This window comes from Melozone crissalis, unplaced genomic scaffold (assembly GCF_028551555.1).
Source record: "Melozone crissalis strain CALT ecotype California unplaced genomic scaffold, PUWL_Pcris_2 ptg000018l_1, whole genome shotgun sequence".
Classification (NCBI taxonomy): Eukaryota; Metazoa; Chordata; class Aves; order Passeriformes; family Passerellidae; genus Melozone; species Melozone crissalis.
The window spans coordinates 40124677-40150578 of NW_026535796.1; positions in this window are offsets into that span (position 1 = coordinate 40124677).

A 25902-nucleotide genomic window follows, 5' to 3' on the forward strand; every position below is an offset into this window, starting at 1 on the left:
AGGAAACTGGTTCTTGCATACCATACATGAGCAATTCCATTAACTTAAGCAAAACATTTTATACTAGGTCCTCTAATTCTTACTCATCTTCTTGAAGATGTGCTTTGCTGTATGGGATTCACAGTGAACAGTGGCTTGAAAGACTGAGGTGTAGCTGGAGCCTAAGCTTACAGTTATCAAATATCCAAAGCTGTAAGGAACATTTGGGCAGCAGTAAAGCCTCATAAGCTATGAAATGCACAACAGAGGTCATGACCACCCGAGGATATTAAATATCAAACGCAGTTTTCTCAGTCTAGAAATTGGGTTTGGTGTACAGTCACATTTCAAAGTGGCAATAATCTACCTATGGCAGTTTTACCCACCTCCACTGTTATATTCTGTCCCAACCCACAGTATGACACGCTCATCACTGACAAAAAACTCCTGCTCTTCGGCACAGAAGTTTTAGTCTCACAGTGGGCAGAGATACCAGAGTGCTGCAGACAATGTGACAAGGAAATATTTGCGGTGAACAGAAACCTGTAAATACAACCTTTTCTTTGAAGAAGGTGTGGCCTTCTGGGGCTTGACCCCACCCATGACCCCCCATGGGCTGGAAGTTCTGAGGCTGAGCAGCACCAAGGACTGACAGGTTTGTTCATGGCTGCATTGGCAGCAGCCGTTTCTTCCCGGTGTCTCCATGGGAAAACAAGCCCTGTACTTGCATCTTTTTGCCAGTGACAGGATTAGTGGGAGCACTGGGTATACCACTGAGGAAAAATCCAAGAATGACATGAATAATGTAATCCTTGCAAACCCAAGTGTGAGCCATTCTTTCAGAGGCAGTGGGAAGGACACGATACGTCCTGCAGCTAACACAGTGACTTCAAAGAGCACGGGCAGCCACACACAGCTGCCCACAGTGCCACTAAGTGATAGAAATGCTTCTCTTAGCACTCCATGCTAGCCTCCCTGCTGATACAAGCTGTTCATGAGAGATCCAGGCTAAACCTGTCCATAGACACAAGGAACACAAAAGGTTAGGATGTTTTAGATAGGAGGTATATGAAGTCTCTATGCTCCCAGTTATTTACTAATTATCCCATACTTCTTGAAGGTATCATTTTCTTTTGTGAGCCAATCTCTGTATTCTACAAATTGTACATATTTTATATATTTTACATATTTACACATAATTATTTATAATATTTTCCATATTTACCCACCAGGGACAGTTTACTTTGGGAATGATGGGGTTTATCCTCACCAGAATGATGCAAAACTTTGTAGGATCCTTTTGAGCCATATTGCCACCTACACCACACAAGGACAGTGCACACATTAGCCCTGAGCCCAGCACCACAACTCATCACACTGAGAAGTGCACACCATGAGGGGGGAAGAGCACTGTGCCTGTATAATACTTTTAGCAGGGGTACCCATCAGTCAAAAGCCTCAGAGCCAAACACAGATCTCAGTCTGGACCTAATAAAAAAAAAAAAAAGATATTATAGAACTGCCTGAAACAGGATCAAAGCCATAATGGAAATCCTGCAGTCTGAGGATCTGGCTACACATGGCTCCATGCTGGCCTGGGGACAACTTCTTCCCTCAGAGCAGCTCAGCAAAGCAGAGGCTGTTTCTGCCACTTATAACAGTGCTCAATGACAACACCACAGCAATGCATTCTGCAAGCAGGATGAGTAAGAATGCTGGCTGTACCAGGCAGCTATAGAGATTTGGAGTGTCCATGATTGCATCCCTGCAGCGGGATACAGGTTGTGTTGCCTAGAAATGGAAACCACCCCAAAGGACTGGCTGGGTAGAATGAGCCAGTAAGTGGCTGGTGATCGCTGGGTGTTGCCTTCTCTCCCTAAAATTCCCTAGTTTCCAAATACCATGTTTGTGAGGAAAGTAGCTCACCTTTTCCTTCAGTATGTCCTTAGTACAATGACAAGTGCAGTCCAGCTGGCATAGGACTACCTGATTGTTTCTAAAATGGAAAGACAAAGGGTTAGCTTTCAAAAAGAGCATTATTGTGCTGTTGATCTCAGCAGAGGTGAGTTTGAATAGGAAAGGAACATTACCACAGCAACACATAATGTAAGCATAAAACCATAGCTTCCAGAAGCTCCTAGAAGCTGCATGGGTCTCATTTTCCTTTGGACAGCTCTTTATTCTAAAACAGATTTTGTGGAAAGTTAGTTGGAAGTCTACATCTGCTCTACCTGCTTTCATTACTGGTGACAGAGAACAGCAACTGGAGGCATTTGCAGATTATTACATTTTTAGAATATGGTTTTGCACAGCTTAGGATTCTATCTGCTTTTTTGCAAAAACTGCTCATTGATTAAAACATTAACTTGGATGCTCAAAATGCTCCTGGCCAGCTATGAAGCTGAGTGACCTTAGATAACCACTTAACTACTATATATTACTAAAAGACATCTTTATACGGTTTTGTTAGAATAAGAATATGAATGATTGCAAATTTTCATTGTGGTACAGTGGACAACACATGTTTAAGACAGATACTTTTGTATTGATAAAGCATGGGTCTTGGGTGACTTTGTTTGGTTTGCTTAATCATGCAAACTCTGAAGTAATCAGGGAGCTGATTAAAATTCTTCTGCATAACTTTGTTGAGAATACAGCAAGTTGTTGTATAGTTGTTTTGAAGAACATCTTGACAGAAAAGGACCTTGCAGTTCAGAACCAGACACTTTCTGTATGGCAGTCGGAGAGCTCACAGTGCCTATTCCTTTTCTTCTTTTACGTGTTCCTGCATTTCTGGTCCCTTCCCTGCCAGGATTTTTAAGAGTGACTATGCAGCTTGGAAGCTTCAATTTCTGGACAGCTCTAAGGTGCCCCCTCAGTGCCTAGGTGTTCCTGTCACAGGCTGCAGGTACAGCAGAGCAGGAGGTGCAGACCCAGAAACAGGCTCAGAGTTCAGTCTCTTTTCTCCCTGGAGATGCACATGTGCAAGGCAGGAAGTGTGCAAGGCTGCTCCACATTTCTGTGTGTTGCTCTTTGTATGCTTCCATCTGGGAGAAGCTCTAGTGAGCCTGGGAATACATGTATATGTATATATTTACACATGTATAGGGTGCTAGTTTACATAAAAATATGTGTTCTGCTTTTTTGCAGTCCTGTAACATGTTAGAGACAGACTGACAGCAGTCAGACCAATTAATCTTGGTAAACATGTTCAGTTCATCCCTGGGTACTGGAGGTCCTAAAATAGTGACCAATATGTCCAAGTGACCATGTGGCCACCAGCCTGATAAACTGGGTGGTTTGACTTATGAACAGAACTACACAGACAGAAATAGTAGATAAGTAATGAGATCCCCTCTGATTCTGGGAATAAAGATTTTCACTCTCCAGCAGAGCTGGTGCTAGCCAGTACCCTGATTCTGGGATTTGCCCCATTCCAAGCTCAGCTCCCTCAGGGGAAGCCATAGGAATATGTATTGAAAGGCTATGGAAAAATCTGCACATAGTGGAGGTTCCTTCTATGCTTACCATTAAGTCTAGACTAAAAATATGGGGAGAAATTGCCTTTAAAACCCAACTTTTCAATCTTGTCTAGTACAGTCATGGATATTTTTGTCATTCATATCAGAATGCAATTCATCTTCTCTCTCCTTTCAGGATGAAATTCTACTTCTGGCATTACAGTCAATGCCACTGCCTGCCCTTCAGAAAATGTGGGACATTGCCCTTGTTCAGCTGCTCATTCTTGCCGTGCTGTGTTCTTCTCTTTCCACCCTGAGAAACTAAAGCACCAAGCCTGACTGCATGGCTGCTTGCTGCAGGGAAGGACAGCTGCTCATGGCATGGGAATGGGACCAGGAGTGGCAAAAAGGGAATTGAAGCGGTGATAAAGACACAGGCCCAGGCTCCTGGTCCTTCCCCATGTCATGGACTGCAGGAGCAGCCTGCAGCACCTCTTGCCCTGCCAGGACCTCTCTCTCAGGTTCATGTCAGTCTCCAGTGGCTTTGGCCGCCTCCCCAGCGCTGGGAGAGCTGATGCTACTGTACCTTACAGGGTAAAGAAACCAACAGACAGAGGTCCAATGAGACAGATATTGTCAGATGAAGTCCTCATCTAGCCCTGTATTTTACTGGGGTTTATTAGTTTTGTATTGAATTCTTGTTCTGTAGGAAGAGTCTTTTCTGGAAATTAAGTAAATGAACAAAGGCCAAGCTGGACTCCCTTCAGCTACTGCTATTGCTAATGCAATGCAAGAAGTCTCAGCACTCTCACCTCCTCACAGCAGTACTCTTGGAATATGTTTCATACCAACCCAGGTCTGAGGCTCGTGTCTAAATAATCTTCTCTCCAGATAATGAAACAAGTGAAAAACAGACAATCTGTAAAATGATAAATTCAATATAGAAATATAATATAAAAGCACATCTATAAATGTTTCCTCTTTTTATTCTTCTCCCCCTCTTTTATACTAAGCTGTGTTGAGATTGGTCTTCTTTTAAATATTTTTAGAAATTGATGCATTGTAATACCAGTAGAGGCCTCACCATGGTACCCTTAGGCATTGCTCTGCTATTTCAGGCTCTGAAACAGTGCATTTTGATACAGTGAGAAGATCAGAAAGCTTTGTCTTTGTCCTAACTTGATGTCTGAGTCCTCTAGGATCTGCTTAAATGCCCTGGGACTTTTGCTTAGTTCTTTTGAGCATTATTCTGGTGCTGTAAGAGAAGCAGAGACCATGAGCTGGGACCATGCTGCATCTCCAGAGGCAGAGAACCTTTAGGGTGATCATTTCATTGCCTAGGGATTTGGGGGGAGCTTAAGGCATCATTGTGCCTTAGGATTCCAAGCTATATCAGGAATCAGAAAAGCTGCTGGCATACATCAGAGTAGCTTCCACAGCCTCAATCAGCTCACAGCCTCCAGAGCAGCACATGCTACATGATATTTTCTGCTCTTAGTGCTTTTCCTTTCACCTCTGCCATCTTTTCTAGACCTCACAAGGCATCTGTATTGGAAGCACAGCAGGGATTGCTCTTGTCTTTTGTTACTCAGCTCTGGTCCACATATGCCTTTAGAAATGTACACCACAACTTGACCTAGGGCAGAATCTGCCCCTGTTCAGATGGATTGCCAATTACTTTCAATCAATGACGTAAACTCACTATAGAAAAAATCTAGAGGGATTTCATACAACATAATGAGAAATTATTTACAGCACTAACTGAGCAATTGTTACGCTGTGCAAATGGTTGCTCATCTATTCCTATATTTAGGTATTCAAACCAACATTAGAAATAAAAATATATAACAAATAGGTAATGAATACAATAAAAATTCACAAGCGTAGTCATTCAGATTTTAAATGAATTCCCATAAGTTCTGTTCATTCCCATCATCAATGAATATTCAAGAAAAGGGTTCATGGACAAAAACGTTCACAAAAATAGCTTGCTTTAATTAAGTGATGCAGCATATTCACAGAAGTGAATTTCCTATTCATAACTGTCAAAATTGCATCAGAAACCTTTCTCTAATAATTTTGTCTAGTCTAGCAGGATAGAAAGACCTTCCACTGGACCTCTGTGTCCCACAAAAGTGCTTGAGCTTTCTACATGGAGGAACAAGGTTCCTGTCTAACCATTTTCTCTTTGAAATTCTGCTTGATGCTGTTGCATATCCACAAGAATCTAATGTTTTTCTATAATCTCATCCTCTGTTCTTGCCCAGTGTTTGTCATCAAAGCCCCCTTCTTGAGCAAAATTATTTAAGCAGCTGCAGTACTTGCCCAAAGCAGTGGCTAAGGGGAAAACATGACTGAGTATTTGATTTCTGTGAGCAAGTGTATCCACTGTAGACAGAAAAGCTCAAATTAATGGTTACCTATGGCAAAAAGCCAGGACCATGCAGGAACTGTTTGTGCAAGAAAACTGAGAAAACTGATTTTTTATTAAAATGTACTGTGATGGTGCATTTTGTGGATATCTTTTGTAACCAAACAGAGATCTGTAAAACTCAGTTTCCATGGACAACACACAGCCAAAAGGCATGATAGTTCTTTCAGAAAATACAGGTAGGTGTTTAAAAGCTTATATTTAGCTGATACATTAAAAATAATAATAATTTTAGAAAAAGAAGATGAAAAAAATGACAGAGGAGTTTAAACATGAGAGGCTGGAGTGGGAGGTCAGTAGCCATGGCTATGGAGTCTGTGTGGAGGGGCTGTGTGCCCTGTGGGCTGAGCTACTGCCTGGGCTGAAACAGCAAATGGAGGAAGGAGAAAAAGCATTTTCTGGTCCAGCTAAAATAAAATTGCTGAACTCTGGACCTGGCCACAGAATGGTGTGGCACCCTGGCACAGTGCAGGGCATCAGGAGCCACTACACATATGCTCAATACCTGCTTGAGGCGAGTGTAACAAAAACATTTGATTATTAGTAACAAATTATTCTCTATATAATCACATATTTCTGGGTCAGTCTTAAGGAAAATGCTACTGAACCTGTGCCAGATCAATGTATAGACACTCAAAGTTGATTTAAATTCTTAGTTTTTCTTCTTCTGCAAAACCATCTCCCAGAGATCACTTACAAAGCTGGAGCAGAAGGCAAGAAATGACTGTGTCTGAATGGTTTAGTTATGATAACAGGCTGCCTGAATGGGCTGGAGACAATATCAGTTAAAATGGATTTTAATGTTGGTAAGATGTATGGTTTGCTCTGCCTCAAGAAACCTCTGAGGCAGGCAAGTTATTCATATCCAGATGCTGAAATATGCCAAGATTAACTCTGTGTCTCATATATACAAAAAATTGCAGATTTGTCAGATTAATTACTTTATTTTTTGGCTGAAGAGGAATAACATGTGAGCATGAACAATTTTCAGAAGAAAAGAGTTTGTGTTTTGCAAGGTGTCATGCGAGTCCAGTCTCAAAAATGGCATTGGGTGTTGCAAGCCATTGGTTCAGAGGCATAAAACAACTAAACCCAGAAAACAAACTGAGGCAAATTCAAAACTTAGCTATCCAGCAAGAAAAGGATTTCACCAAAATGAAGGCATTTAGATCTGAAGAACTCTGGAAAGCCTGCTCAGGAGGGAGCTTTTCTAGCACTTCTGTCTGTAGGGTAAGTGGAAGAGCCCTAAAGGTTTATCTGCAATAACAATCTTGGTAGTAACTTATCATTGCTTCCCCAAAGGGTAACACTGAATGTAATAATATACCCAACTATAACCAGCATTTCTGTCCTAATAGATGTAAGGGGTGGAGAACAGTTCCTAAGAGGGTTTGCCTTCTTCATTGTTGACAACACACATGACTGCCAGTGGGTCCATCTAGGGAGAGACAGTACAAGATAGCACTAACTGCAAGCAGCTGGGAGGAGAGAAGAAAAAAGTCCCTTGATGGAAAGCTGGGAACATTTATAGCCAACTGATATTTTTGAATGGAGCTAAGAGTACTGTTTTCCTGCCTTTTGCCTATAAATAAATCACCAGAAATAGATTCAAGTGCTGGTGCAACTGTGCAGTCTGATTTTCTACCTCGCAGCAGGATAACCTGCTGAGGATATGTAAGACTGTCACTGTCCTGTATCTTGTTTGGAAGCAGAGAGTCTCAATGGGTTGCTCAGAAAGCAAGTTTAGACTGAGTAAACTGATGTGAGTTCATATAAAATATGAAAGTCTCACAGGTCTCAAAGACCAAATTCAAATACTGAGAATTCACTTGACAGTATGCAAACTTCCAGACTGAAAAACTCCAGAAGTTGCTGCCCTCAGTTGTTCCTGCCCAGCTCCATGGAGGGGCTTTACTTTCTTTGGATGTTCTCAGCTCTTTCTGAAAATCAGACATCATTGATGTGCTACTAATTTTGTTTGTGCTCCTCCAAGACCTTGCTCAGGTTCTGCCTTCCCAAAGTACCCCAGCAGCCATTACCTCTTGAGAGTCAGATGAGGATGAAGCCTTGTTTCTTGACTTTGATACAGTGCTGTAAGTTAAATAAAATTTACTGATTCAGCTTACTCAAGTATCTTTTACAGAGAAGCTGCCACACTCTTGACAACTTATCAGGGTGGTGTTATGCTCCTGAAGGAGCTGAATGCATGCTAGATGAAAAATGCTCTTCATTTTTCTGCTTGAATCTGTGCAGCTTTCATGGGGATTTTTCTTAAGCTCACTGCTGGTCTTGGTCACACTCTGTGTCAGCAAAAGGAGACAAGGTTTGCCCGTGGTACTGCTGAATTTAGGTGACTTTCCTTGGCCTAGGTCCTGGTTATCAGGGCTCTGCAGCAGAGGAGAGGAAGGAGAAGGGGTGTGAACATTCAGAATTACCAGCTGTGCTGGTTTGTTCCCAGCAGGTGGGACAGGCTGAAGCCATTGCAGCAGGTCACTGTGCCTGTTCAGCTGGCACTAGGGGCTGCCACATGAGCCATGGGTATTGGAATACTGTCATGCCACAGTGATGGCTCTTCTGTCTCCAGTGGTTGCTTTAAGTCATCTTTAGTCAATTCCACAAGTGGGGCCTTATTTGATAGAAAAACAAGTGTGTTGTTTCCCTTGTTGGATCTGCTGGACTGGCCTGCTTGCACAATCCCTTTCCAGCAAATCCCTTTTACATCAGTTCCCCCCTTTAAACATGGATTCTTTTCACTGTGGCATCTGAAAGGATGCGGTTACTTGAAAGTGGGGTGACAGCCTTGCAGTGAAACCTGTTTGCAAGTCTGTGCTCTTGCACTAAACCAACAAAATCAAGCAGATTTCTGATACTTTCTTCGCTGGTCTGTATTATTCTAACTACTGTTATGTTATCAATGTTTCTCAATATTGCATAGAGGAAGATAGAAAGCCTGTTTATACAAGCAAAGACTTTTAACAGATGTAACTGATTGTTTTTGTAGCTTAGATAAATGTGGACTTTTATTGGGAAGCAAAGGATTACCCTCAACATCCAAAGGTGTGAGCAGGCAAGTATAATCTGCAACTGCTCTCATGTCTTTTGCCTTGATTAGAAAGAGAAGGGTTGAAACCTGACCTCTGGTTATTAAATGGCCCTTGGGAGTCATCACTGGTACCCAAATAAATGTGGTTTCCTACAAAGAGCATAAGGCAAAAAGCCTAACCACAGTACACAAAGAGAGAGATCTGAACTGCAGGGCAATTTGCTCTGAGTGTGGCATCAAACAAGAACCCAGGTTGGAATTCGTGATTTTTGAGAAGAATCAGGAAATAACTAGAGATGGTAAATGTTCAAGAGATTCCCAGTGTTCAAGAGATTCCCAGTGATAACCTGATGTGTTTTTAACATCATATAGCCATGGGCTATTAATCTGACTGCAGCCTGGATGGAATTGCATCATGTGTGCTGGTAAGGAGACAAGTTTAAATAGCTCTAATAATCTCATTGGCCTTAAGGAATGTTGTGATTCCTTCTAAGTGTGGTTTCTGTGATGAGCCTTGTGTAAGTCATGACAGGCAAATGAGTGCCTAACTGTGTGCCAGGATTGTTCTTCTGCCTGAGAAATAGCCAGCAGCTATTACCAGACAGTACTGTGCCTTTAAATATTCTATTTTGGCTTTTCTGTTCTCTCATGAAAATAATTGAAATGCCATTTCAATAGAAATGAGGTAGAAATCAGGAAATAGGCACTATTCACTGAAGCAGTTGTGGTTTAGTTGTTGTTAAGATGTGATAAACAGTTAACTGTATTAAATATTTTTCTAGGGCCGACAATTGGGATGTATAATTTTGAAGTTTCAGGGTTTTTAAAAAAAAAGTTGCAAGCAATCCTCAGGTTAAGGAAATATATCTCTCTGTATAGATTTGGTATTTACATTACAGATACCTTGGTGAAATATGGTTGTCAGTGGTGCTCGTTTATGTTTCATTGTATTTTACATCCTAAACAAAAGGTGCAAAAACCTCTTGCAATGAAAGAGTTACACAGACTCTGTGCTTCCTGAACTTCCCTATTTGAGAAAGACATGAAATGGACTTAAATATATGATGGGAGGACTCCATTTTCCATTTTCAAAAAAATGGAAATACATCTGTAAAGTGGCAGTGTCAGGGGATGATTAGAACCTGCTGAAGCCAAAATCTGATTTGTGAGACTGAATTTTCTCTGATAGCAAGACAAAGATGAAATATTTAAAACTTAGTTTTCTTAAATCGACTAAAAAGTCAGTTTTTAGCTTGAGAAAGAAATTGAAAGTTAATTTGGTTGCCAAAGGATAGTTTTTAAGACATCTGTTTTCAGAAATGGCTGAAGCATTTGATCAGCAAATCACTTTCTGATTCTTGAGTCTTCTGCTGTATTTAGACTTCTAAGAGAATGACCTTTTCATACATAATGGCAAAACCATCCATGAAGTTCTTGGGAATTAAATATTGGTGAATTTCTTTTTTTAGACAAAGATTCAGCTTTCATAATTATAGAGGGGAAAATGGGGGGGGGGGGGTGGGGGAAGGCTGAAAGCTGAAGTCTCAGAACCCAGGAAGTAACATAAAAATATTGGTATTATTTGTTGAATTTCATTATTTTTAGGTGAATTGTAAGCCTAATTCATGATTAGTTCCTCTCCGCCCTTTGAAGTTAATTTTTTTCCTTCAATATATTATCAGAGTGGTGTTTCCACCATCCTGATGGGCCCAGCCCTGGCTGGCAGAGGGTCTGTGCTGGAGCTGGCTGCCATTGGCTCTGTTGGATTTGGGAAGCTGCAGCACCTTCCCACAGAAGCCTCCCCTGTAGCTCTGCCTGCTACCCAAACCTTGCCATGCAAACCCAACAAAAATATGGCATGAGGAACTGAATGTTGATCATTTTGACCAGAAAATTATTGTGATGATTTTGGTGCCCTTTGCACTATTGCAAACCATACTTTTGTATCTTTTTCTAAGGAATATCAATAATAGCTGGGAACAATATGGCTTAAGTGTTTTTGGAGGTTAGCAATCCTGGCATCAGTGAAATTTAACATGAGCGCCATTACTCCAACCCCCTAATCAACCTCCAGCAAGTTTTGATTTTGCTATTATAGGATGCATTAGGCAAGCTGACAAACTTAGATATCAGCTGGATTTCCTGACTATAAGAAGGTTGAGACAGGTAGGTGTCTGTCTTTTATTCACCTTGTCTAGCTTTTTAATCCACATCTAGCTGAAGTCAGCATGACATGGTTGACATTGAATTTAAATATAATTAATTCTTTATGTGATTTGTCATACAAGTGGGGTGGAGAGACAATGGTAATGTCTCCACTCAGAAGAAGGAATGCATTGTGAAATCCCCAATTTTATACACCAGAGGATTCACACAGGAAAAAGCAACCATGAATTTCCTGCAATTGGAGCCAGCTTTGCTCAGAATTTGTGCCTATTAGGCAGGACGTACATCAACCATAAGGCACAAATTCCTAGGAAATTGTTTCCTTAGCTTTTGTGTTCTAGAATTCATCTTATTTTTGAGTAGTAAAGCAAAGATCACAGTAGTGTTCTCCTCTAACTAAGGAGTTGTTCCAGATAATGTTTGCAAAGTTGTGTTTGAGGAGAGAGTAATTGCTGGTGTAAATAGACCATGATGTTCCGCTGGCAAGAACCCCAGGGGAGATAGAGCCTGGTCTGCAGGGGTGTCAGGACCATGCTGAAGGACCTTGCCAAGAAGAGATGGGAGAATATGGAGAAGGAAAGGCAGGAAATTGAGGTAGTCACTTTAATGAAATAAGGAATAAATACAGCGGCCTGAGGAAAGAAACAAAACATTCTGCCCAGTGACAGAGTTAATGAAATCCTTTCAATCCATGTTCTGCAGTTGAATTCCCTCGTACCAAATTTTCCAGTACAACCTGATAACCAATATTTTTTCCAGCAGCTGGGAATTCACAGCATCTCTTTCCTGGGTGGATTCACTGTGTCTGAGTAAGGGCTGAGCTTCAGTTTCAGCACTCCTCTGTGGGAAAACTAACAGGTTTAGAAGGGGATTGATAGGAACAGGTAGTATACTGGTGTTGGTTTTCTTTGAACAGTTAATTTATATTGAGTCACTGGATGGCTTGGACATTTTTCTGCAGACCACAATTTATGTTATGCAGGCTTTCTCTACAATGGTGCCTAAGGTAGCTGTGAGAATGTATTTCTCACTTTACCACTCATTTTGCCCACTAATACCAGATCATACACGCAGAGACATACTCACTCAAGAAAGAAATCTCTAAATCTAAAAATCTTTAGATTTTAAAGATTTTAAATCTAAATCTTTAAAAATGTATTTATACCTAGTCACACTGAGTTTCAAACTTATGCAGTTACAGTAATCATCAGACTCTCAAGGCTACAGATATGGGTTGGTATAATAAATAGAGAGTAGATGAGCTTTTATAATATTTTTACTCAGATTTTAGACTTGTGCACGTATTTCAAAGCAAATATAAAGTTTTAACTTTCCATTACTATGGTTAGATGTTAATCAGAAGTAAGAGGAGGAAGTAAAAAATAACTTCAGTGAACCTACATACTGCTTAAAATGCATTATCCTAGCATCACACAATCATAGAATTATTTGGGTTGGAAGCGACCTTAAAGATAATTTAGTTCCAATTCCCCTGCCATGGGCAAGAGTACCTTCCACTAGACCAGGCTGCCCAGGGCCCCATCTCAACTGGCCTTGAGCACTTCAAGGATGGGGCATCCCCAACTTCTCTGGGCAGCCTGTGCCAGGGCCTTACAGAGTAGAGTTTCCTCCTAATATCTAGTGTAAATCCCCTCCTTCATTTAAAACCATTCCCCCTTGTCCTATTGCTATCAGCCTGTGTAGAGTCTGTCTCCAGCTTTCTACAGATCCCCTTCAATGCTGGAAGGTGCTCTAAGGTCTCCCTGGAGCCTTCTCTTCTGCAGGCTGAGCAAGTCCTCTGATCATCTTTGTGGCCCTCCTCTGGACTCACTTCAAAGAGTCCACACCCTTCTTATCTTGGGGACCCCAGGGCTGGAAGCAGCACTCCAGGTGGGTTCTCACAAAAGCACAGTAGAGGAGCAGAATCACCTCCCTTGGCCTGCTGGTCAGGCTGCTTTGGATGCAGTCTAGAATCTGGTTGACTTTCTCAACTGGAAAAGCACATTGCTGGGTTGTGTCCAGCTTTAAGCCCCAGGACCCCCAAAATCTTTTCTGCAGGGCTGCTCTCAATGAGTTTGTCTCCCAGTCTCTGCTCATGTCTGGGATTTCTCTGACCAGGTGCACCTTGCACTTAGACTTATGGAACATCCAGAGGTTCTTGTGGGCCCAGGATTATCTGAGAATTTTCCAGGTCCTCCTGGATGGCATGCCATTCTCCTGTTGTGTCATCCACACTGCTCAGCTTCATGTCATCTGCAACCTTGTTAAGAGTGCACCTGACCTCACTTTCTATGATACTGATAAAGATATTAGAGCACCAGTCCTAAGAGAGAGCCCTGAGAAACACCAGGAGGAGGGTCATCATCAGCCTCCACTTGGACATGGAGGCATTGACCACAACTCTATCTGCCTCCATCCCACCAATTCCTCATGCACTGAATACTCCAGCCATCAAATCCATATCTTTCCAATTAGGATGGGATGTCATGTGGGAACATTTCAAAGACCTTACAGAAGTCAGGGTTGATGACATGGGTCAGTCTTCCTTTGCTGACTGTGGCAGTCATTCCACCATAAAAAGCCACCAGATTGGTCAGGTATGGCTTACCCTTAAATTAGCTGTCTTACCTGCCAGAGCTGCAGCAGGAAAACCAATTAATTCAGAGAAAATCTGGTCTTGCTCAGCTTGGGAATCTGGGGTCAGAAGCTTGGCATGGTTTGAGTTTTTATATTCACTTGGAATTTTTTCAGGTGCTGTTCCCTGTACCATAAAGCCCCTTGAGGTGGGTCAGGGTGAAGACAGTGCAGGCAGGAGGCAGCAGGACAGCTGCTTGAGGTCCCTCCCTCCAGCCCCTCCATGCCCAGCAGCCTTCACAGGCAGCTGCCACACTTAGCACCAGCCCCAGGCCTGGGGCATCCATAAGTGCCAGAGCCCAGGAGCCCTGGGAGAGGTCATGGCAGGGGCTGGCAAGCAGGACAGCTGTGGGGTGCTGCCAGCACATGGTGTGCACTGCTCCTGTCCCGGGTCAGCCGCAGCCTGGCAGCATCTCGCAGAGGTTCAGTGCGGTGCTGTGTAGGAAATGCTGCTTCCCACTCAGGGTTGCCATGGTGATGGGGAAACAGGCACCGTTTCAGGCTCTTGGCAGCAGCGTCTGAAGGGAGCGGCCAAGGCGTGGGTGAATGTCAGCCCTGCTCCACACACTCTCACTACAACCATGTCTATGTATATATATATATATGTGTGTGTGTATAAATACATATATACACACTTTTCTGCTAGAAAGCCCTTACAGAACCTGTTTGAGGAAGTAAGTTAGCGATTTATATGAACCAGAAAATCAAGAAGGCAGTTTACGTCGGGGAAATCCTAATTTTGGAAAAAACCACCCACTCCAACATTCAACCATTCAATACAATGCAGCATTTAGTTCTTTCCACTGCTGCCAGCTGTGCACAAGCACAGAAGAATCCCAATGCCCAGCAGCACAGTGGTGGTGGGAAGGCAGCTCCAGGCTGAAGGGGTCCCCATGGAGCTCCCAGCAGCTCCTTGGCCATGTGCAGCAAAGGACCCTCTGCTAATAAGAGGGGCTCTTTAGGTGGAATGCAGGACACCTTGGCATGCCAGTGATCCCACAGCCCTTGTGCTTGGCCCTGTAATGCTCACAGGACCAGAGAGCTTTCAGCTGTCAAAAGGAGGCATATCTCACCACACATTGGCTACAGGCAAGTGCATATAAACTATTCGTATTTGTGACTTATGCATCCCTTTAACTTGCTTTTGAAGAATTAATATAGTGAGATCTTGTAGAGTTTTTGTTAATTCTTTTCCTTAAAGATATCTGTATATCAGCAGTCACAAATACAGGTGACCCTGAAATAGCAAAGCAAGTTGTGCTTCAGCAGGAAGGAGACCCTGGAGTAATGGCTGGTCTGCAGTGAAGGGATATTTTCCCTTTTGTAATGCTGTGCTGTTCAGCTTTGCTGTAGACTGGATTGCTCCAAGGATTTCTCTGATCCAGAATGCAGTGAATTGTGAATTCTAAGATGGTTTATTTTGCCTTTGTTCAGATGATAAATTGGAGATATGAATAATTCTCCATTTATTCCAGCATAAATCAAGAGCATCCTGTTGAACCTGCCAGAGTTTTACTGATAGAAAGCTCTCCAGGCTTTCTGGCCCCAAAATCAATACCAACTCCTGCAATTTCTATTTGACAACATTCACCTTTGACGTAGGTCATAATTTTTGTCATTTAATATGTCTCAGTAGAGCAGTTCCAAGTAAACTGACATAGGACTACGGACTACTTGTAGATTTGAAAGCCTCTAAAATCACACCATAATCTAGGAAAGAAAGTAGTTGGTGTTATGATAACAGTAATCAAGACCACAAAAGCAAGGCAGATTTAAGCTTAATAAAAATGAACTTGTATACATAGTAAATTTTTCCCCTGATGTTTTTCCATCTTTACAAATGTAATTTTCTTACAACACCTCTGAGATATATTCTCAGTACTGTAGGTTTCTACCTAGTAGAAATCTGCAGCTGTTTCAGTTTCTACAAGAAGAAATCAGAAACACAAAAGAGAATTCCTCAACTGGGATTTGGCCAAAATTTCAGCAAAATCAGGTGGCAGAATAAGTGAAGAATGTAGCAAATTAAGAAAAAAAGGATATTAAAGAAAAAAATAATTACTTTGCATTATGCTTCTCACATGTTGCTGACATCTCTGAACAGCCAGAGATACTGTATTCATGGAATCCCCTTTAGAGCAAACTGAATTTGGGGCACTCAGACCCTCCTGGTTTGGCACTTCTGTGGGAGTGTCTGAAATACCATGCAAATATGTCAGTTCATATTTAAATTATTACTAAACTTCATTCTGTGTGCCCTTGTGATCATTTGCACTAGTCATCAGTTAATTTTTTTCCATCTGAGGAGCTTCTATCCCTCTACTCTCTGCCCTGTTTCTGTGTAGGATCAGGTGAGGATTTGACCTGCCTGTGTAGAAGAATTGCCAAGAAATAGGACAATGTGTGTCCTCTTTCATTCTCTGCCCCATTTTCCCAAGGGACAATGGTGCTGCCTCTGAAGTGATGTTTTCTGGTGAGCTTGAGCAGTGAACCTCAGCAGGCACAGCCCTGCCTTTTTAGCAGTGCATCACCCCAAATGCTTGACCTGTTTGTCAGGTATTTCTGTGATTCCAGGTTCCCTGTGCCATACATCCCCCTTGCTAGGGCAGGATGCCATGGATGTGTGTGCAGAGTGAGCCCTTACTTGCTTGGACAGCACAGGGAAAAAGCCCTCAGGGCTTCTTGCTGGAGAGGCAGAGAGGGGAACAGAGCAGGAGCTGAGGTCTGGGCAGGGATGAGTGGGGATCTGAGGGATTTGCAGGGTTGGAAGTTGATACCTGCTAAATTACTTGACTGAAAGAGACTTAAGGGCACAAGGGGTCTAGGCAAAGCATTCAGAAGACAAATCCTGCCCAAAATGTAGTGACATAGAACTGGCATAACTGTAGTGATTTTGGAGGCAGTCATTACTTGGGTCTGAATCATGACTCGTAAATTTTTTAACCACTGACTGTTACTTACCTGGGGCATAATATGTTTCTCCATCATTGTGCTGAGTCCCCATTGCAGAGCTTGGCCAAATTTAGCATTATACTTTGTTCCTTTCTTCTTAGAGTTTGCTCTCACCTTATGTACAGAAAGATCTAAATTTACTAGGGCTTTATCACCTGCTTCAAAAAAACCAGCTCATTTTTCTCACTGAATCTGCAGTAAACTCCAAACAGCCAGGGCAAGCTGAGCACACTTGAGACTCATGAAGTCAGAATGTCAGTGCATCTAATAATTAAAAAATATAGTTCTGTTAGTTACTGTTCCCTGCAGAGTTTTAACTATAGTTTAATGCTGTGGAGCACATAAACTAAACTCCTTCATAGATTCACTTTGCCTCTTTCTTTTCTAGGTTTTCAATTTTGCTTTGATACAGTTTTTTTTTTTTTTAATTGAAAATATGTACCAAAGGGAGGGTGGGAATTTTTTAATCATTCAGATTTCATTAAGAATCTTTAAGTTGAAACCAAATGAAGATTTCCTTGCTTGAAGACTTCATTGCCACTCAGACTGCTTGTAGCACTAAGAGGGCAGCCCACTGTGTCCCAAAGCCTTGTTATCTCAGAAAATTCTCCTGGACCTGCAAAGGTAATACAAGGCACCCAGGGCAAGAGGGGCCTGGGTGGTATCAAACTCTTCAGGCTGTCCCCAGTTTCCGTGTAGATGGACCATGATCAAGTCTGGTTTTGTGGCTTTTTTAATGTCTGGAGTATTGTCAGCTTGAATGATGACTGCACAGTAACAAATGAGAGCAAGGAGGAGGAAGTGAGCAGTCTAGTTTTGTGGTTTAGGCATAACAAAACCAGATTAAAGCAAGCAGGCAAACAATATATAGAGTTAACTTTGTTAAGGTAACTATAAAACATATGAAAACCTGTGGAACTTATGATCTAAAAGCATTCAAATAAATTGGATGTTTAAATCTAGTGATTGATATCTAGGGTATTTAAAGGACAATATATGACACTTCTGTGTGAGGAAATATGTATATTCCATTTTAGTAGTCTGATATTTTGTGGTTTGACAGGCAAAAATATTTTGGTAATTTTATATTCATGATATACCATTAAACTAATAGATTACTTCATTCACTATTTTTCTGGTTGCTATTCAAATTGGTCTATGCTCTTTCTGCAACTGGAAAACTTCCCTCCCACAAGCACATACCTCAGTTACTCACCTAACTCAGTATCCAAACAGTCTAGTTTATCAGGGTGAGCCAGCTCTGGCACATTCATGACCATTTATCCACTATTGAACTGTCACCCTGAAAGTTTACTAATATTTTGTGCTGCACTGTTTTCAACAGCCGTGAAGAGATTCCTATGACAGGCTGTCATTTCTGTCTTCTCACATGTAATTAGTTTTCCATGCCATTAAACACAAACATAAAATGTTTGCTTTTTAAAAATGTTCAAGCTGGTGTTCTGTTTGAGCCACAAGTGGAAGCAAAACCACTGGATGCCTTGAAAGCATATATTTCAAATCGGTGCATTGTTCCAAAAGGACTATCACATTGCTGTACAGCACAGCAGAAAGGCAATGCCTTGAACAAGGCACAGATATCAACTAAAAGTTGCTTGATTACAAGATGAGACCCTGGTGGAGCATCTCTTGGTTAAAAGACAGCATGGCAGCAGCCTCCTTGGATCACACATTGGCTCTCTACAAATGCACTCTCCGGTCTTATGAAAAGTCAGTCAATGACTTTTCTCCTGGAGTTTTTACCATGTTTTCAGTGTGTTTAACTTTGCAGAGCAACATGAAGCTTTAGACTTTACTTCTGAACATGAAGAATCGACGAGACTCAGCTACCAATAGTGTAAAAGAGAGGGGCTAATTAAAACAGATTCCTCATTGAAGGAAGGGTTCCCTACTCAGTTTTAGAGGACAAAGCTCATCTGAGCTGGCAATATTATGGCTTGCCTCTGCTCACAGCCTTGCAGTTTAGCTCTCCTCTCACTCACACAATATCTCTAGGACAGACAAAGCAGATATGGGTAAAACAGTTATAAATGCAAAGTATTTACTGGAGATTTAGCCTGAATTTAATGAATTGTCCTGTCTCTCTCAGCTGTTGCTATTCTTTGTCTGTCTCATTTCCCATGCCTGTCTCTGAAAAACTGTCCCAGATAAAAATTCCTTTTTAGCATCTAGATTCTGCGGGGCAGTGCAGGATCTCATCACCTCCATTGTGTCTCCCCCTTCTACTCTGACAGCAGCAGCCTCTGGTAGAGAAAGATTTGGTATCTGCAACTCCCATTGTCAGTGGCACTATTAAGTATAAACTCTTTTCCACGGTAAGGATACCACAGAAACAAGGAAGGAAAGAGGGAGTGTGGATTCTGCTGTTGCAGGTGTAGGAATTGCTGTTGCAACAGGAGATTATTCATATTTGAGCAGCATCTTCAAATCCAGCAGGCTTCTGACAGCCTCCTTGTCCAAAGAAATGCTGAAACTTTTCTGGATATTAATTATTCACCATTGCAGAATGATTTAAAACACATGGGAATTCTCTTAGCAAGCAATCCCTAGTGAACATATATGGTGTGAAATCCTGAGTTGGTTGGGTTGATGGCAATATCTGTAGAGATTTCAAGGGGCTAGAACCTGATCTGAACTATTCAGTTTAGTCAAGATAGCTTGGGCATCAGCATCTCCAATAAATTAGTTATCATATTTGTACAGGACTCTTTCACGTATCTTAATTCCTCTCTTCAAGTACTCATAAGGCTCCTACCACTACTGCATGCAAATGTGATGTAGATCTTACATAAAATTAACTTAGTGGAGCTATTCTTGATTTACAATGGCATCAGCTAAATCAGAACTGAATCTTGCAAATATGTCTCTGCAGAGTGCTTTGAGCATTATTCAGAGAGTTGTAAAAGAACCACAAACAAAGGTGTTTCCTACAGGAAGCTGAACAGATGTACTGAACTGTGCAATGTAAACACAAACACCTTACAACTGGGGCATGTTCCCTCAGCCTCACTCCAGGCCTGGGTACAGAGCAAGGTGAGATAAGTAACATGAATGGAAGCTCTTATTTATTCTTCTGACTTGTTGCAACAGGGAGAATTACTAGAGAGTGTGTTGAGTGACAGCTCTCTTACAAGGATTGTCTTGAGAACGTTTTAACACTGATAAAATGGTGACTAACATTTCAGAGCTGTAACAACACTGCAGACAGGCCACTCCTTGGGAACCAGTCCAGCAGAGTGAGAATAATCTACAGAACACAGGAGGGAAAAGGGATGAGAACTAGTGAGAAATACTAACTACTGATATGTGAGGAGTAGTCCCCTGTACCATGTCCAAACCCAAGCTTCCTCCACAGGTCAGTCAGGATGTGCCAGGGCTGGGTGCCCCTCTTAGTCCTTTACATTGCACCATGGTGCCCTGGCATTCTGTGCAAGACCAAAAGTGAATTGAGCTTCGTAAGAAGAAATGAAATAGGTAGGGGCTGCACAAAATGAGTCCAAATCTCCTCCTGCTGGACCCTCCCCAAGCCCTCAGCCCTCAGAGAGGCAGCATGCTTCTAACTCACCAGCTGAGCTGTTCATGGCCACCTGAGCTGCCAGTTCCTTTGCTCAGCACCCCTGCTGCCACTTCTTCTGGGAAGGAATAGAAATCTCTCCTGCAGCGTGTGAGAGCTTTTAACCTCCAGTTTGCACAACTACAAATGAAAATCCAAGGGTAAAGGCAGAGGGGGATGTGAGAACAGGACTGGAAGAAAGAAGAACAATGTTTAAATCCTGTTTAAAGCAGCCATGCTGTGAACTTGCCCTAGGTGACTGTAGTGTATGGAGCCTGTAGGGCCTTGTACTGTAGGACTGCTGCCTTTGGAGTGTGATAGTTAAAATGGTGAGTGCACACACACATGCACAGAGGGCTGACTGCTTGTACCTGCTAAGGTTCTCACTTTGCACATTCACAGATACAAAATCAATAGGTCTTGTGTCCCAGACAATTTGAGAGTGGTTTTATTTTGTTTCCTGTTTCCTTACCAGTTTTACTTGGAAGAAAGCATTTTCCTTTATTTTAATTGCCTACCCTAAACAGTAATTTTCTGTGTGTTTCACTGTCCACAGACATGTTCTAGAACAAATGGTCTCCAAACCTTAAATACATCTAATTACTGTGTAATTCACCTATCTGTGGGTAGGGAGATTACCTTCAACCTGCTTTAGGCTTTTAGCACAAAAATGGAAATTAAACCTCTATCCAACAGTCTAGTTCTTAAGAGTTTTTAAATATTTTTTCTTTGATGATGTTTTCTGACTTCATGCATTCACATTATTTATAAGAATGACAGGAAAATTTCCAAGCCATTGAATTTTGGACTATTGATTTTAAAAAGCCCAAACAACCCTGAATATAGCATAATAGTAGCCTAAAACCTGCTAGCTAAATGCATATTGTGTCTCCCCCAGTGACAGAGACTTTACCAGCCTAGTTAAGCAGTTGGAACAGATGCTGCATTTGGGAGGCCTGAAGTTGTGGACAGGCTCTGCCAGTCATTTCTGCTATGGAAACATCAGTCAGGCCACAAGTACAGACACACTAGCATAGTTCAGCTGACAAGCTGTCAGTGCACAACTTTCAGACAATGCCCTCACTTTTGATTTTTAAGCTTCCAGTTGGCCTTGACTGCACAGTTACATATAAAAGTTATATGTAAACATTAGTACTTACATGTTTCTCACAAAATCACTGGAAATGGATTATCTCTATTCTGCATCATTTGCTTGAGGGTTCCAGGTGCATAGAAGTTTGTCTTTCTCCAATAAGCTCAAATGAGTTCTTTTATCCTAAGATATCTGCTGGTGTGGCTAACAGCTAAGAAACAAGAGCAGGCAAGCCTTCTGAGAGATAGCAAATGACAGAAAGGGGCTGTGTACCTGCAGTACAGGGCAGCAAGACACCTGTGAGTTTCCCCTGTTCACCTCTGGGGCATGTGTCAGCTCCTCCCTGCAGTGAACAGTCTCTGGGCTTGAGCAGTGAGCAGAGCATCACAGCAAGGTCAGACCCTGACACTGTTGGCAAACCTGCCTTGTGGTGCTTCCAGGTCCATCAGAGGGTGTGGCACAGCCTGTTGGGTCACTTCACAGGGTTTCTTCTGCTGCATGAGACAGCTGGTTCCCCTTTGTTAGGATTCTGCAGCTACCAAGCACCAGTGGATCTCCCTCTCGGCTGCTATTGTGTCTTTTGGGAGCTTGACAAAATGGATTATCAAAAATACATTCCTGGCCATGTTTCAAACAACAAACCACTTTATAGTAGTAGTGATGGGCGATTCTTAGCAAATAAACACTTGACAATATTACAACATAATTTGACAAGTTACTACATGTGGACAAATGCAGTACGTGCTATCCTTACCTGTGACTGAATTATGAGGCTAAAAGGAAGAATTTAGAAAATCTCTGATAGCAAACAGAATGGACTAAGGCAGACTACCAGAAAAAAAGCCCCAGAGGATATAGAAAATGAACTACTCAGAAAAGTTTTGGAGCTTCTTATTTCCACAAGTTGAGCAGATACATTGATGTAGGCAACAGCAAGCTGAAAAAATACATGTTTGGGAGAGGGAATTTTTCCAATTCATAATGGTCTACTAACTGGGAAGTGAAAATTATAAATCCTTGAGAACAAGCCGTGTATAAAGCTGTTCCAGGTCACTGTTGGCAGAATTGTGACCCCGGACTCCAGTCTGGAAGAAGTTATGCAGTACAGCACATTGGAGTAATCTGATTATGACCTGAAAATAACCACATAGATGGATGAGGCCATGAAGGATGAACCTGTTCATGTTCAGATCAGGATATTGTAGCAGTACAGTGTTGAGAGACATGGCAGCTCTGACCCATGCTTCATAAAAAGTTGTTGATAATAGCACTGGATGAGGTGAAACCAATTACTAAAGTGATGAGTCAGGTGGAGTTTAGGGGGGTTTTGACTGGTCAAAACATGATTGTGATAATGAAATACCAGGTGTGTTTTCAGTAGCATCTTTCATTACAAGAATAACATCTCTTTAAATGTATTACTCTGAATAGGAAATTACAGTGACTGCCTCTGGGAGGAGAAGTGGTTTGGCGTGCCAAGTTCAGAGCACTGAGGCACTATTCATGGGCTGAAAACTATGTGCAGGTACCTAAGAATTAATGTGCACTACCTTACAATATACACTGTGAAGTGTGCTCTTGGATTGAGCTGTTATTTACAAGTCTGACTCCCTTGTCTTCGCCCTTAAAAGGTCAAAATACCTTTTTGCCATAGGAATGTATCTTTAATATGCAGCAACTGGGACTGAGTGAGGATGATAAAACGTACAGCTAAAATAAATAGCTGAGACAGACTAATAAATAGTAGATAGTAAAACTTCCATGCTAGGAACAGTATCACCTATTTTAAAATCCCAAAGGAGCCATAACAGGATATCCCATTTTTGATTCTCAGAAAAGCCCCAGCTGATACACAAAATAAACCTGCCATGTATGGTACATATTATTTCCAAGTATATCACTCAATCTGGCTAGATTTTTTTCCAGTTGATTCTTTCTGCAAAATCTTTCCTAAGAAATGTCATCTGATGAGTTTAGGTCACCTCTTTGTTAGCATGTGCTGAGTCTGTTTCTCCAGGTTATACTCTTAGTTAACCAGTGATGACTGTCTGGGTAGCTGAAGTTGAAAGTGTTTGTTAATAATGGTCAATCAAACAATAGCAATTCTGTGCCTGCACAGAATGAATATGTGAGAACTGCCATGCCAGTGTACGTGCTTGGCTGTTTGGAAGAACAAATACTTATTCTACTCACTGGAATTTCACAACTCCCTGAAATAAATCTGCCAGTAAACTGTGCTTTGTGTTAGTAACAGTCATGGAGTGGAATGGAAATGGAAAGTGCTTTGTGTGTGTGTCCAGCAAGCCCCTGGTGGCAGTTGCACAGAAGTGATTAGTTCCTCCTTGATTTTTTATGTGTGACTTGTCAACTCTTCTGTGAATGAGGGAACCTTGTTGACGTGTTTTGAAGGAAGAGAGGAAGTTGAAAATTATCAAAACAGATTATATTTTCAGTCCTTCTAAGCTACCATCTTATTTTTGACAAACACATGTATCAGGCAGTTTGTATAGAGGTGAAGAGGGCAGAATGGCACTGTAAGAAAAAAGGAGTTTAATTCTAATCTGGATTTGCAGTAGTGAGTTATTTAATTAAAAAACCCACAGTGGTCCTAGCTTTACATTTTGGACACAGCTTAGTACTTTGTTTATACTCAATATAAAATACAAATACATATTTTTAGATGTGTGTGTATGTGTATAATATGAACTTCAATATGGATTTTACATTTCAGATTCTGAGAGATGTCTCCAGGATGCTTGTGGAATGCTGCACCTTGAACTTTATTGGCAGGAGGAGGCCTTGGAAGGTAGAGGGAAAAATGACTGACAGCCAATGGGAAGAGTTTTATCCATTACTGTCTAAGCTAAACAGGGGAGACCTTCACTGAGCCTTGGTCTTTAAAAAGCTAATCAAAAAGCCCTTCCAATTGCAAATCACAAATGAAAATTGACACTAATGCTGCATATTCAGAAAGCTGGCATTTGTGAGAGACTTCTGTTGCTGTTTTCAAATGAAAGAGGTCACTCCTTTACTCATTTGTTTGGTGTTTGTCATAATAACTGTAATTATGAGGCACTACTGTGATAATTTAATGTAATTTAGCACATAATTAGTGAACAAAAATACTACACAATAATTCTTTCATGAAGCCATACTGCTAATAAATAGTGGCATTCAGTGACATCTTTCCTGTCATTTTTCCTCCTCAGGCTTATGTAGCCTACAGTATTTTTACTTGTCTTGTGGGTTTTTTCTTTTTTTTTCTTTTCTTTTTTTTTTTTTTTTAAGAGTATAACTATCATAGCAGAATTACTGAAACGAGAGCTGCAAAAATTGCTCTGCCCTTTGGCAAAGAACACTAACTTATCCATTATCCAGTGAGTACAGCTTTAAAAAGAGTGTCCTCTGAAAGCTTCATTGTCCTTTCCATGCTCCGATGATGCTCAATAATGTCATCACTGCTGATTCCAGGGAAAAACACTTCCATCAGTGGGAGGGGGAACAGTGATTTCAATGGGCTTTTCTGGTGCAAACTCTTTTCAGTTGATCTCGAATACAGGAGACAATCTCTGATATTTTGTCTTCATGTAGAAGAGGAAAGGCTTGAACTGTGGTGTGCTGCGACCACTCTGCGCACACACTGGGGAAAACTCAGATGATGCAGTGACCTAAGTCACAATCACGAAGCTGATTGAAGTAAAAGAATTTAAAAAGCTCCCTTTTGATTGAAGTAAAATAATTTAAAAAGCTCCCTTTTAAAACCCTCCTAAATACTAGTGTGACTATGGGAGCCCTATTTTGTATCCCTCTCAGATCCAGTATCTGAAGCTATGAGTTTTCCAGTCCAACAGCTTATCTTAATCCAGATTTTAAAATACAAGGTCTTCCTTAAACTCATGTTTAGCCTTAAAGAATCTTGGGAATAAAGAATATGGGAATCTTACCAGCATGCATAGATATGTACCTGATGCAAGGGAATGAAGAATCTTTTCGGTAGTGCCCACTGACTGTTCAAGAGGCAGTGGGCACAAAAGGAAATGCATAAGATGTTGAGAACACAAGAAAACAGGTTTTCTACTGTCAGGGTGGTCAAGCACTGGCACAGGCTGCTCAGAGAGGTTGTGGGTCGTGTGGGTCGTTCATCTGGGGAGAGACTCAGAACTAATGCATGGAGTCCTGAACACCCTACAGCAGCTGATCTTGAGCAGAGTGGTTGGACTGATGGGCACCTGCAGCTGAAGAAATTTTGAGGGGAAAGGAAAAAGATATCTCAGGACTGGGGTGCCTGTAGCCAGATGTTGACTGCATTAATAAAGAATGGGGACAGCACCATATTTGCACTGAGATCTTATTAGCATGCCTGAGGGCTGGAAGGGTGTGAGTAGTCCCCCCTCTCCAGAAATCTTTTTTCATCAGCTGTATTCAAAACCTTTCATTCTAAATCTGAACCCTTATGGTCCTGCCCTTTCTATATCAGCCTATTATATGGGGATGTGGTTAATCCCCAAGCCCTTGACCTTTAGTGATTTGCGCTGCTGTCAAGACACATTACACAGCTTTCCAAACTGC